At 47.5% G+C, this 14646-nt stretch overlaps 1 long non-coding RNA gene across 1 annotated transcript; it reads right to left on the bottom strand.

Moving 5' to 3' along the window:
- Positions 1–769: 769 nt before the first annotated feature.
- On the bottom strand, positions 770–3041 carry LOC123332388. Its single transcript, XR_006549181.2, has 2 exons — positions 2466–3041; positions 770–2312 (listed from the first exon to the last, which is right to left on the bottom strand). It is a non-coding gene; the product is annotated as an uncharacterized LOC123332388 (long non-coding RNA).
- Positions 3042–14646: the final 11605 nt, after the last annotated feature.

Raw genomic sequence — 14646 nt, 5'->3', positions numbered from 1 at the left:
TCTCGAAACTCCCAGTAACATTTAATTGCTGGTTTGGATTTTTTTTTATTATTTTAATGTTCCTTTCGCCTTTGTTTGAAGATCTATTTGATCTTTTGTGTCTTTTTTCTTATAGTTTTCTAAATGCCTGTCTCTTCCCTCATACCACAAAGTCTGTGGAGAGTGGGAATTTAAATGTTGCCTCTGCCGTGAAGCTTTTGGTAAGGCACTTATCCATGTCAGATCTCAGCTTTGAGTGCCAAAGGAGCAGATCCTAAAACCAGGATTCAATATAAGAAGTATATTGGAGGACTTTCCTGGTGGTCCAGTGGTTAAGAATCCTTCTGCCAATACAGTGGATGTGGGTTCAGTCCCTGGTCGGGGAACTAAGATCCCACATGCCTTGGGGCAACTAAGCCCATGTGCTGCTTTTTTCGCCCATGACTACTTAGCCCATAGGACCATTGAGCTCGCGTGCTCTAGGGCCCATGCTGCACAACAAGAAAAGCCAGTGGATTGCAACAACAGCTTGCATGCCACAACAAAGACCCAGTGCAGGCAAAATAAAAATAAATAAATCAAAAACTTTTTAAAAAAGAAGTGTATTGGGAGGCAATGCCAGGATGTTTCAGGAGACAAATGGGGATATTAGGGAAAAGGAAGGCACTACAAGCAGGGTACATTATTATTAAGCAAGTCACAACACTGGACACTGGACTTCAGAACTGATGGAAAACTCTGGGAGACACGTAGACTGTAGGTTCACCACTTGGCTGAACATTACAATCACCTGGGAGCTTTAAAAAACACAGGTGCCTGAATCCTCCAACAGAGACATGAATTTAATTGGTCTGGGATGAGGCTTGGGCATCAAAAATTTTTATATTCCCTAGATGATCTACCATGCAGCAAAGTTTGAGTTACTGGTATATAAAATACCCTCCAAGAGATGAAAAAACTGGGGTGTTTATCCACCAAGGCTTCATCCATCTTTGCTTGACAATGCTCACTTGGCCACAAAAAAAGAGAATGCTCAGGTCTCTTGAGCAGAAAAAATAAACAAACAAAAAAATCTCCTAAACCAAACTCACAGATGTTTATAATAAGCAACCTTGGTTGTATGAAGGTGAAATTGAACAGTATGTTGACAGCATCCATACATCTCTAAAATGGGGATTAAAATTCTGTGAATTTTGGTGAGGATTAGTCAATGTTATTAAGTGCCTGGCACACAATGGGCACTTAATAAATGTTGTTATTATGATCTTTGCTGTGAGTTACTGGTGTATTCCCTTGGGATCCAGACAGAGACTCTGTGCAAAGTGGATGCCCAGTGAGCATCAGTGAGTCTCTTCATCTCCCCTCTAAGACAGCAAGGCTGGAAACCTGAGTCAGTGCGGCTGCTAAGACATATCACCCAATCCTGCGGTCCCTGAGACTCTGAAACAGTGTCTCTCCCTAGACGATCTGATATTTTTAACCTTGGCGGCACAGTGGAATCACCTGAGGACTTCACGAGAAAATACGCACGCCTGGGTTCCTCAGCCAGGGATTTCTGATTTAATTGGTCTGGGGTGAGGCCTGGGCATTCTGGATTTGTAACAGCTCCCAGAAGATTTTAACGTTGCAGACTTGGTGATTAACCAAAGGGTGGGGGGTCAGGTGGAAGGTTGGGGGTTGAGCAGGAATGGGAGTGTAGCTGCCTCATTTCCCCTGCTGTTCCAGTCCTGCTCTCTCCTCCGCTGTGTCCCCAGGGTTTCAAAAGAATCCAGTGTCTGGGAAAGAGGCATTCTCGGGGCCTGGGTGGGCGTGAGCACTGCTGCTCCCCACTTACAGGGCAGCTACTCACCGACACAGGTGGCTTTCTCATTCATTCTTCCATGTGCCCTCCCCCTGATCCAGCTAACAGGACCCTTGAGCCCATACCAGCTCACCCCAAAAGCACCCCCCTGAGTGCCTCTCACACATCAGGTTGCTAGGTGGGGGGTGGGGTGGGCCCTGAGATGCCCCAGTCCTTACACTCCCTGCTCTCTAGAGGAGAATAACCCCCAAGACCCACATGTACCAGGGCTGGGATGGAAGTCTGCATCCTTGCTGAGGGTATCAGGGAAGATCACTTCCTCCTGGGGTGGGAGGAGTGTGCTTAGTACAGGTTTTCCGGAGGAGCCTTACAGACATCCTCTGAGATAGGTAGGAGATTTATTATAAAACGAGGAATTTAAGTAATCAGGAAGGAGGATGGGACAGTTTCAGATTCTTCAGGATGTTCCTTCCAGGCAGAGCGCTGGGTCCTCTACACGCATCATCAATAAAAGTAGTAACAGTGGAACATCCTGGAGGGCCAGTGTGGCCAAAAAACCAAAACATAAAAAACCAGAAACAATATTGTAACAAATTCAATACTTTTTAAAAATGGTCCTCATTAAAAAAACAAAAAACAAAACAAAAAAAACCCAATCTTTAAAAAAAAAGTAATACAAGCTCACATGTGGTGTGCACCAGGACTCTTCAAAGGGCTCATTTCATCCTCACGACAAGCCTCTGAGCAGATCTTATTGTTCTCATCTTTCACAGATGAGGACATGGAGGCTTAGACTGGGGCAGTGACTTATCCAAGGCCTCACAGTGGTGCTGTCAGGATTGTAACCAGGCACGTCTGGCAGCTGAGTCTCCTCTCCTTAACTATCACATCAAAGGCCTCCCATCACCCTCTTTCATTCTCACAAGCCAATGAATGAGGTATCGCTCTCTTGCCCTTAATCAAAGACTATAAAGATCAAGGAGGCCACGGTCACATGCTGGGTAAAGAAGGTACGGATATAGGTCCAGTCCTGACCTGCCCGACCCAGAAACCCTGCCTGCTCCCAGGACCCAGCTCTCTTTCCACAGTCCCACCCTGTCTGGGCAGATCTTAGTTCTCTTAAGCATTTCCTCCCCACCAGAGATCAGGCCCCTAAAAATGGGATTTTCCTCGTGGTTCTAGGGGCTAAGACTCCACATTACCAATACAGGGGACCTGGGGTTGGATCCCTGGTCAGGGAACTAAGATCCCACTTGCCGCAACTGAGTTCATATGCCACAACTAAAGAATCATGTGTGCCGCAACTCAGACCCAGTGCAGCCAAATAAGTAAACTAATTAAAAAAAAAAAAAAATATATATGTATATATATCTTTCCCCTAAAAAAGTCCCTGCCAGCTGCCTGCTTAGCTTTGCTAGGTCTTGGCCACAGCCAGGGCCTCCTTTCCCACAAGCCCCTGCGGGAACTCCCACGGTCATCAAGTTGGGCCCACTCAGCACAGAACTGACATCTCTAGCCCTGCAAGGATGGTGCCTATTGGCAGGCCCCGAGGGTGGCCTGATGTTCCTGCTGGGGTGTCTTGCCACGTCCCCATTTCCAATCATATTTTTAACCAGGGCTGTGGGGGCACAGGGAAGGATGTGTTTTGCTAGTGTGAGCCCAGCCCAGCCCAGTCGTCTCAGGCACCCACTGGCTCCCGGGTATCCACTCCGGCAGATAAAGCAGGACTCTGCCCTCTCTCCCCTCTCCCGGCCTCAGAGCCTTGTGGCCTCTTTGAGAAACTCCAGGAAGGCTGCACTCAGAGAAAACACTGTTACCAGTCTAAGGGCTTGTAATGAACCAAATTATCCTGAATTAATTGGATGTTGTTAGCCGTGTGCCGTGTCGGGGAGGGGGTTGGGGAGCAGCAGCAGCAGCCAGAGAGCCTGGGGAAGGGAAAGGCGGGGGCCGCCCAGCCCACAATACAGAATGCTCTGCACAGCTTGTGCGAGAGAAGAATCCCTTAGTGTCAGCTCTCGTCGAAATAGCCAAGGCACCCACTCTCGCCTCCTGATAGGACCTCTATTCTGAAACCAGACTCCCGGCCCCCGTCTTTGAACACTGGAACTCCAGGGGCATGGGTCCGCGTTCCCAGGAGCCGTCATACAGCCTGGATGATAAGAAAGAGCCTGTACCAGCCCCCTACCCCCCACCCCTCACCCCCGCCCCGAGCTTCAGGGTCAAATTACAAAGGAATCGCGAGGCCCCGTCTCTTGGCTGTGCATCCCACTTCCTGCCTTGATGGGACTGGTGAGCGAGGCGTCGCCAAGCTGGGAATTGCTTCTAATTAAGTATTTGCAGGAAACGGAAGGCGGAGGCTCTGAAGAGCACACGTGGTCTTCAGCTGGTGCACAACAGAGGTGGTGCTGAGATCAGAGCACCTGCGAGAGGGACCTGAGCCCAGAGGTCTTATCTTGGCTCTTCTCCAACGGGCTGCTTGCCCCTGGACAAGTTACTTCCCTCTCTGAGCCACGGTGTCTTCAACTGCGGGGTTGCTGGAATGAACAATCTCAGTCCCTGGGTCTCAGCCACTGGAAGGAGGCAGGGGTCTTGCGGGTTTTGCTAAGGTCGAGGAGCCTTTGTGTGTACCCTCACTGTCTGTTGGGGGACACAATAGCTCTCATGCTCACAGGTACTATTGTTTTTCAAATGAACATAGACTCAGTGGTTATTTATAAAATAAAAGTGTTTTAAAACAGTCATTGAATTCATGGGAATTTGATTCATTATTTTCTATATTTAATGATACTTTATGGGAGTTCCCTGGCAGTCCAGTGGTTAAGACTCCACACTTCCACTGCAGAGGGCACAGGTTCAATCCCTGGTCAGGAAACTAGGATCCCACATGCTTCATGGCTTGGAAAAAAAAAAAAAATTTAATGCTACTTTATCTTTTTAATTTTTTTATTGTAGTAAAATACACAAACGTATTTTATAATGTTATAATATTTACAACATATACCATCTTAGCCATTTATAACTATACAATTCAGAGGCAGTGAGTACATTCATACTGCTGTACAACCAACACCATCGTCCATCTCCAGAACTTTTTCATCATCCCTAAATAAACTCTAGCCATGAAACACTAAGTTCCCCCTCTTCCTCCTCTTTCAGCCCCTGGAAACCCCCAGTTGTTATTTTCTTAATCAAAAAGACACTAAAAAGGCAACCGTTCTTATTTGGGATCTGTGGAATAAACAGATGTTGAGAAGGAATTCTACTTCTGGAAAAGGTGAGGAGCTCTTGACCTCCAGATACCAACCCCCTGCCTGAGCTGACATTTACTGATTTTCTAATGTCAGGAAGGAAACATCAACTTGTTAATTTTTCCCCTAGATTGAAGACAGATTTACCTTTCAATTTTTTTTTTTTTTTTAATTTTCATGAAGGGTGGGAATATGGAGGTAGAATCTACAGAAAGAATTAGCAAAGATGTCAGAGAAGCAATTTCCTCTGCAGGGCGTGGAGGAGCCTTGCAGGGAGCGGGAAATATTCTCTATCTTGATCTGTGGGTGGCTTACTGGTGTGGATATATGTAAAAACTCACTGAGCTGCTCAGTTAAGATATACATGCTTTGCTGTATATTTTTATATCCAGAATATATCCAGAATAGCCTCATTTTAAAAAGGGAGTGATAGGTGTCATTTGTAGTGATGTGGATGGACCTGGAGTCTGCCATACAGAGTGAAGTCAGAAAGAGAAAAACAAATCTCGTATATTAACATATATATATGAAATCTAGAAAAATGGTACCAATGAACCTGTTTGCAGGGCAGAAATAGAGACACAGATGTAGAGAACAGATTTGTGGACACAGGTGGGAAAGGAGAGGATGGGACAAATTGAGAAAGTAGCAATGCCATATACACTCCCATGTGTAAAACAGATAGCTAGTGAGAAGCTGCTGAATAGCACAGGTTGCTCAGCTTGGTGCTCTGTGATGACCTAGAGGGGTGGGAGGTAGGGGGGGAAGGTGGGAGGGAAGCTCAGGAAGGAGGGAATATATGTATACTTACAGCTGATTCACCGTGCTGTATGGCAGAAACTAACACAACATTATAAAGCAATTACACTCTAACAGTAAAAAAACAGGGAGTGAGCCATCCATTCAAATGGGTATAAAATAACAACATCAAAAGCAGAGAAGGATGACAGACATTGCTCTCCTGCCAGGTAAGTGTCTACCTTCCTTGAACAAGCAGGCCAGGATCTGCTGTATCCTGAAATAACATCAGGTAACAGATCATTTGTTTATTCATTTGTTAAAGAAAAATGGCCCTTTCTTTGAGCCAGGCCCCATGCAAGGCCCTGGAGATACAGAGAAGCTCAGTGACCTCATGGAACAGTGTCAGCTGTGGCCATCTCCCTCGTCCACCTACAAAATGCATGGTCAAGTTCTGGTTTACTTCAGCTAAATAGCTCCTGCCACAGTCTCAGCTTCTTCCCTCTTCTACTTTCTCAGCAGAGGTCATTTTAAAGACTCTCTGAGGACGGCCTTGTGAAGCTCTGGCCAGATGATCATTAGTAGGGAATAATCCTCTTTGTCAGGCAAAACAATCTCTGTTCCTTTATAGACCTATCCATCTTCAAACCCTCTAGTCAAAGCACTTTGGTTTAATACTAACAAGCTGATTTTGCAACTTATCTGTTTATGTTTCTATGACATGGAACTTCTTGAAGACAGGCATTTGCTATATTCATCTTTGTGTCGATTCTATTTCTTAAGCACCAAATATGTGCATATAGCCCAGTGTCTGGCACATACTATGAGCTCATGAAGTTAACTGAATATATAAGTGAATCAAGGAAGGGATAGACAGATGGAAGAGCAAAATGCCCAGAGTGGTCAACTGAGGGTTGACAGGCTGAGGGTCATCCAGCGATGGCTGGATTGCAAATAACACTGTCCCCAGAAGTCAGCATCCCCTCTTTTCCTTGGCAGGCTACAACCACACCATAAAACTTCCTGTCTATCCCTTTGAAGAGGTGGGTTTGATTTACATCAGCCATCAGGCAACAAAAATATGGCCTTCAAACTTTTACTGCCTTTTTATTATTCCCGGTGATGCACAGAAACATCATCCAAAACATTAGCAATTACTTTGAAGGTGCATGTTCCAAAGGCTTGCGGCTGAGGGGATTTTCTAATTTGATAAGTCAGGGTATTTCTGCCAGGCAGGCCCAGGGACATCAGCAGAACTGGAGCTGAGTCAAAAGCAGAATTGATCTTTCAAGCCTCATTCTCATTTCCATCAGCACCCCACCAGACACCTTATGCTGCGGCCTGTTCCCATCCATGTATAATTTATACATTTGATTTCAGTAGATCCATCTCTGCTTCATTCACAGGGAGGTGGAACAGGGAGAGCTCCTTCTACTTTCCATGGAGAGTGATCATGTATATTTCCATAGACTGCGTTTCTATTTCTGCCTGGAGAATTATTTTTTTAAAGAGTAATTCCAAACTCACTCTCATATTTATTTAGTCTTTAGAAGCAGGTGGAATGGTGTGGACTTGTGTGGTTATTTCTGTTTATGCAGGTGGGAGGCTTGTCCCAGGCCTATCAGAGAGGAGACCAACCTAATGCCTCCTGATGCTGAGGAGTAGCTAGGAGAAGGCTGACGCCACCTTATCTGGAGCCAGAGTCAGTGCCCACTGAACTCTGACCCCAGTGTAGCTCTCCATCAGGCGAGTCCCCAGGGCCTTCCTCAAGTAGCTTAAGTAGCGTCCCCTGGAGGAAGACCAGGCCATAAACGGGAAAACATGAGATGCTCTTTCCTAAACCTAAGTCCTAATGTCAGGCTCTGTTGTTTCTCCTTTCCTCCTTTTCTGCTCCACTTCCCTGTGGGGAAATCTGAGCCAATTCTGGAATCCCAGAGTTTCAGGAATTACCTTGGTAGTAACTAAACCGCTCCCCCCGCCACCCCCTCCCAACCCCACTGATCTTATACTCAAAACCTCTTCTCAAGGGACCTGTGCTTCTCTGTGCACCAGCAACTTCACCCCCGGGAGCCCAGGCACAGGCCTTCCTTCTGAACACCCTTCCTGGTTGGGCAGTGCTGAAGACTGTATTTCCAAGATGACTGCCACAAGATCTCCCATCCCACATGTTCTTACAACTTGACAGCTGATCATTCCCCTACTGAGAGACAGGGTCTCTGTTTCCTCCACTGGAATCTAGGCAGACTTGTGATTATGGCAGAAGTAACACTGTTGCTTCCCCCTGGTTCTCTTGGAACCCAGCTGCCATGCTGTGAGGAAGCCCAGACCACACGGAGAGGCAACGTTGTAGGTGCCTGGGTGACAGCCCCCGCTGAGATCCTAGCCAACAGCCAGGATCAATGCCTGTCATGAGAATGAGGAAGCCTTTGAAATGACTCCCGATCCTACTACTATTTGACTGCAGTTGTCCAAGGGATCCTGAGTGAGAACCACCTTTCCAAATCTAGTTCATCTATAGAACCATGAGACATAATAATAAAATGACTGTTATTTTAAGCCACTGCTTTGGGGGATGATTCATTTTGCAGAGATAAACAACTGAAACAGGGACTTCCCTGGTGGTCCAGCAGTTAAGAAAAGCCTTGCAATACAAAAGACACAGGTTTGGTCCCTGGTTGGGGAACTAAGATCCCACGGGCCAGGAAGCAAGTAAGCTGATGCACAACTAGAGAGCCCACGTCCCACCACAAAGGATCCCAAGTGCCACAGTTAGGACCCGACACAGCCAAAAAATAAATTAAAAAAAAAAAAAAGGTAACTGAAACAGACACAGTTAGCAGAGAAAGTAAAGAAAAAAGTGAGCCTCTGGCAGCAGTTCTACCGCCCCAGCTAAAAGACACCCCAGATTTATACAAAATCACATGTAAATGAGTGCTGACGGCCTTGGGTACTCCCTCTCTCAGCAGACATTTGGGAAGGAAGAGGGCGGTAGAGGGAGAAAGAGAGACAATATTTATTGAGTACCTGCCACATACCAGATAGGTGTCTTCTTACCCATCACATAGCTGAAAAAAAACTGATGGCCAGAGAAGTTGAGTTGGTGAAGGCCACGCTGCTGGTAAGTGCGCTGTTTGTGAAGTGAGGCTTCTATAAGTAGCCTCATGGCCTGAGACACATATGGAGGAAAGAGGCGCTTCATAAATGTTAGTGGAAGGAGTGAATGAACGAATGAATGAATGCATTCCATCTGCCTTCTCTATATGAATGCATTCCATCTGCCTTCTCTATGTAGCCTTTTTCTTCCCTGGTGGCTCAGAGTGCAAGTTGAACGTCTTATGGGATAACGTCACTGATTTGTTTTTTTCCAGGGAGTGGGCTGAGCCCAGGACCCCACTGCTGGCTGGTGCCCAGGGAACAGGCTGGCCATCCTGCCAGGTGGGGGTCACCATCCTGTCCTCCTCTGGTCTCAGCCCTCTTGAAGGTGCCCGGGGTCCCAGATGTTCTTCAGGCCCCCCTCAGTGCCATTCTGTGTGTAGTCTCTGGTGCCAAGCCTTGGGGCAGAATCCATGCCACGATGGTCGTGACCACAGAAAGGCAGCTAGGCGGGGCCACCGGGTTTCCCTTTGTTCTCTGGTCCTCCCCAAGCACAACTAGGAGCAGAAATCATTTTGTCCTTTGCCATAGGCATCGTTTTAAAAATTATTCATTTATGTATGTATGTATGTATGTATTTGGCGTTGTTGGGTCTTAGTTGCGGCGAGCAGGATCTTTCCTTGTGGTGTGCGGGGTTCTCTAGTTCCAGCAGGAGGGCTTTTCTCTAGCTGTAGCTTGTAAGCTCAGTAGCTGCGGCCCGTGGGCTTAGTGGCCCCGCTGCACATGGGATCTTAGTTCCCTGACCAGGGATTGAACCTGAGTCCCCTTTATTGGAAGGTGGATTTTTAACCTTGGCCCAGCAAGGAAGTCCTGCCATAGGCATTTGAGGAAGACCACAGGCCCTGCAGCTGCACTGCCCTTTTCTTGCCTTTTTTTTTTTTTAACCACAAAGAACCATATTTTTCCAGGAAAGAGGGAGAAGAAAGCAAGTGTCAGGGTGGGGGGGGGGGGTGGTACTTACACTGAGCACCTACCATGCCCCAGGCACTGTATAATGTGCATTCATCATCTCATTTAATCTTCATTATAATGCTATGAATAGTTAATCAACTATGCTTCCATTTAAAAAATAACACTATGAGGTACATATTACTATCCCTGTTTTACAGATGAGGCTCAGAGAGCTTAAATAACTTTGCCAAAGTCACACAGTTACTACAGTTTACAGCTGGATTTCAAGCCTAGCCAAACTGGTATAGTTTTAAAGCCAGGGCTCTTTTCCTCCTTCCCGGGAACTAGAATCCTCTTACCCATGAAGTGCCTGAGAGCAGGTACAGGACCAGGAGAAAAGCTTATCTCCATCCCCCAAATATCATCCATGAAGCTGGGGCAATACATACTGGCAAAACCAGAGGCAACTTACTCAGTAACATGTGTCTGAGCTGCTTCTGTGGTTCTTGGCTTCAGTCTGTAAGACCATAGAACTTAAGATACTCAGCTCTGGCCTGATCTCATTCATGAGCCAGCTGCCCACCACAACCCTGCCTCCCAGAGCTCAGACCAAGCCAGATGAGGAGAGCATACTTTTTTCCATGCATCTCACCTCTCCCACCACTGAATTCCATTTCTGCTGAATCCTATGGAAGAACGGTGCTTCAGCACCTTAACTCTGGAGCTATACTGGTTGGGTTCACCAATAGGACCTCTAACAAGCGACTCAACCTGTCCTTGGCTCAGTTTCTCCATTTGTAAAATCGGGTTTATGAGAAAACCTACCACATAGGGTTATGAGGATTCAGGGAGTCAGTATGTGGAAAGGTTCGTAAATGATAGGTTGGCTATTGATGCTATTTCTGGTTTGATTTAAGCACTTCCTGACCCATATCTTGCAACCCAGAAAGAACCCCTTTGAGTATGCCCCTCTGGAGACCAGACTAAACAGCCCAGCCAGCCCCCTCACCTCACCTATTGCCCCTCAGAGAACCAGGCAGGGATTGGCCAGGAAGCCTTTCTATATCAAGGAGGATGCTCTTAGAAATGGGCTGGGTGTGGCCTTAATCACTCACTGCCCAGCTCCTCCCCTGATTCCTGTCCTGTAGCTCAAGCAGCTTCACCACGTTCAGGCCTCACCTGAACCCTCAGATCATTTCCTCAAATTACCTGTGCCTGGCCTGGAGGCGATGCCACACACAGAGAGGAGGAGAAGCAGCTGCTCGTCACCTCCCCTCCTCCCCCCATTAGGATGTGAGTCACCTCCGGAGATGGGACTAGACAGCCAGAGGGTGAATGGCTGACCTCATGGTTTGGGTCACTAGGTTCCAGGCATCCCAAAATGCCACTGACATTTTCTTTCCCTCTGATGAGTTGATGCCAGCCCTCCAGTGACAGGGACCGCACCCCCATTCCCCAGCCCAGCTGCAGAACCACCCTGGCAAGTCAAGGGATTCTAGACTCCAAATGGCACAGGTCAGAGTGGACTATGTATGTCGATGGTTTTCTCCCATCTGTACGCTGACCAGTGATAGCAAAGCCAAGTTGAAGCCAGGTCAGCGCAAGTTGCAGAAGCAGAAAGCTAATTCTACACACCTCTCTCCTTCAACTCACCCATCCTGAGTGCACCAAGGTAACTCCATCCATTCATCCACCCATCAACACTATTCTCGCCTGCTTCAGCGTACAGCAGCACACATCCGTTCCCTGGTCCCTTCTGTCAGCGGACTTATTTGTTCCTCTATCAGAACTTTTTATTTATTTATTTTTTGGCTATAGTGGGTCTTCTTTGCTGCACACGGGCTTTCTTTAGTTGCGGCAAGCGGGGGCTACTCTTTGTTGCGGTGGGCGGGCTTCTCATTGCAGTGGTTTCTCTTGTTGCAGAGTATAGGCTGTAGTCGAAAGGGCTTCAGTACTTGCATCGCATTGTGGATCGTGGGCTCTAGAGTGCAGGTTCAGCAGACGTGGCCCATGGGCTTAGTTGCTTCATGGCCTGTGGGGTCTTCCAGGACTGGCAGTCTAACCAGTGTCCCTTACATTGCAAAGCAGATTCTTTAACCACTGGACCACCAGGGAAGCCCAGAACTTTTTAAAGAGACGTTGGTTGAGCTCCTGATTTGTAGCTGGTCAGATATTGATCAACTGTTTCATTTATTCCTTACAAATACCCTGGAAGGTAGATCTATTATTAAACCCGTTTCCCTAGTGGCTCAGTTGGTAAAGAATCTGCCTGCAATGCAGGAGACCCAGGTTCAATCCCTGGATCAGGAAGATCCCCTGGAGAAGGAAGTGGCAACCCACTCCAGTATTCTTGCCTGGAGAATTCCATGGACAGAGGAGCGGGTCAGGCTACAGTCCATGGGATCGCAAAGAGTCAGACATGACTGTGCGACTAAAAAAAAAAAAAGATATGAAAACAGGCTTGGAATGGTTAAGAAACTTGCATGGATTTCACATCCAATGAAGACTTAAGCCAGGGTCTGAATGAGGTCTTGTCAGATATAGAGCCCGGTTTGTTATAGCTACACCACCTTGCTCCCTCTGACTCTGGCCTGTGACAGTGACTTTGACCTCTCTGAGGGCTCATCTCCACACTGATTCTGCCCTCTCTACTATTCAGGTCAGAGGTTATTGCCACGGAGGCATCCACCACAAACCCAGGCTGGCACCTCTTAGCTACTCCTACCGCATGACCTCACCTTCCCAATTCGGAGCTAAGCAGTTTAAGATCTTCAGTCTTGGGGGCAGGGGCAACAATTGCTCTTGTTTTAATGTTTATTTATCTATTTGGCTGCACCTGGTCTTAGTCGCAGCATGCGGGCTCTTGAGTTGTGGCATGTGAACTCAGTTGTGGCATGTGGGGTCCAGCTCCTTGACCAAGGATCATTAGGATCCTTGATCACAAGGATCAAACCTGGGCCCCCTGCACCAGGAGTGCAGAGACTTAGCCATTGGACCACCAAGGAAGTCCCTCTTTAGTCTATTTTTAATGTCAAGAGGTCTGGGTTCCCAAGAGACTCTCTCAGACACATTGATATTGCACAACTGATATTGCAAGAAATACCAAAGTTAAAGGCCTAGAATTGTAGCCCCACCAATAGCTGGATTCAAAATCCACCACCCTGGTACCAGGATCTGAGCACCCAGCCTGGTCACATAAACTCAGTATGCAAGGAAAGCATAGGCAGTGTTTCCCAAAGCATGGTCTAGGGAACCCTCCCCATCAAGAGATGCTACAAGAGAATTTCCACAGCCAAACATTTTATACCCTAATCCCTGCCTAAAGGTTTACTCTACTCTTTAGTAAATTATAAGTTTGAGTAGTTTTTCAGTAAAGAGATTTCCCTTTAACTCAGTGTTTCTTTAATTTATATAATCCCAGAATGCTTTCATCTTTTTTAGGTTATATGAATGTCCAGTGGAATGGGCTTTGAGAATTGATGGTCTGGTACCTCCACCCTCATCTGAATCAGACCAGGTTCAACTGCAGATCACCAGTCTTCCAGCTATAACAGCCCACTTCACAGGCAGGGCCAGTGAGGCAGGGCACGTGGTCTCGGCCCGTGGAGCAGAGTTCACACTCCCGCTGCTGGCAGGACCCTCCAACCCCCTCTCTGACCCCTGGACTCTGGGGCCCGCTGCCAGCCCAGCCCAGAGTTGACCTCCTGTGACTTGATTCCTCGATTCAGGTACTTCTGCATCCCTGGCTCCTGGTGCCAGCGCTATCAGAACAGCCCCAGCTGTCTGCATGCCTGCTCCCTGCCAGAAAGTGCATGCTGGAGAGAGAGTCCCAGGGGGGCCAAGCCTGGCTGCAAGGGGCGCACTTCCTAAGGCAGCACTTGAGCAGAGCCACATGCTGGGGAATTGGCCTCAGTTGGAGCAGAGGCATCAACAGCTTGCAAGGCGAAGACACAAACAGCTCCCAAGCACAAAACGCCTTCACAAAAGCTCAGCGTGCGAAAAAGCCCACCTGTCTCTCCACCACCCCACCCACCAGGTAACACCCGCACCAGCGGCGGCAGCAGCAGCCACTTCCGCCCCCACCCCAACAGCCCAAGTCATGTGAAGGCTGCCAGCCTTTGCCTGTTGGCTCCTAAGAATAGGGCCGACATCACTGATACATTCCGTCCATCTCAAAACCCAAGACAAGAGATGAAGCAATAGTAACCACTACAGGAGTCCCAGTACAGAGTGGGGCGGGGGTGTGGGGTGTATGAAATCAATAGTTATCTACTGCCTCCTGAAATTTGCTTCTTCAGGCCAGGCGTCCTCTTTTACTTTTTATTTTATTCATTTATTTTTTAACTTTTAATTTTGAATTGGGGTATAGCCAGTTAGGGTTTTCCTGGTAGCTTAACTGGTAAAGAATCTGCCCGCAATGCAAGAGATCCTCGGTTCGATCTCTGGGTCGGGAAGATCCCTGGAGGAGGGCGTGGCAACCCACTCCAGTATTCTTGACTGGAGAATCCCGATGGACAGAGGAACTTGGTGGGCTATAACCCAAGGAGTTGCCAACAGTCAGACACGATTGAGCAATTAAGCACAGCACAGAACATAGCCAATTAATAATACTGTGATAGTTTCAGGTGAACAGCAAAGGGACTCAGCCATACATATACATGTATCCATTCTTGCCAAACTCCCCTCCTTTCCAGGCTCAGGCAACCTCTTTATAGGACTTGGACTAATAACGTCCATGTCTACCCTGGCGTGCTGCGATTCGTGGGGTCGCAAAGAGTCGGACACTACTGAGCGACTGATCTGATCTGATCTACAGACCCTGCAGGCATACAAGCG

This window comes from Bubalus bubalis, chromosome 3 (genome assembly GCF_019923935.1).
Source record: "Bubalus bubalis isolate 160015118507 breed Murrah chromosome 3, NDDB_SH_1, whole genome shotgun sequence".
Taxonomy (NCBI): Eukaryota; Metazoa; Chordata; class Mammalia; order Artiodactyla; family Bovidae; genus Bubalus; species Bubalus bubalis.
This window is presented reverse-complemented; position numbering and strand designations above follow the sequence as displayed.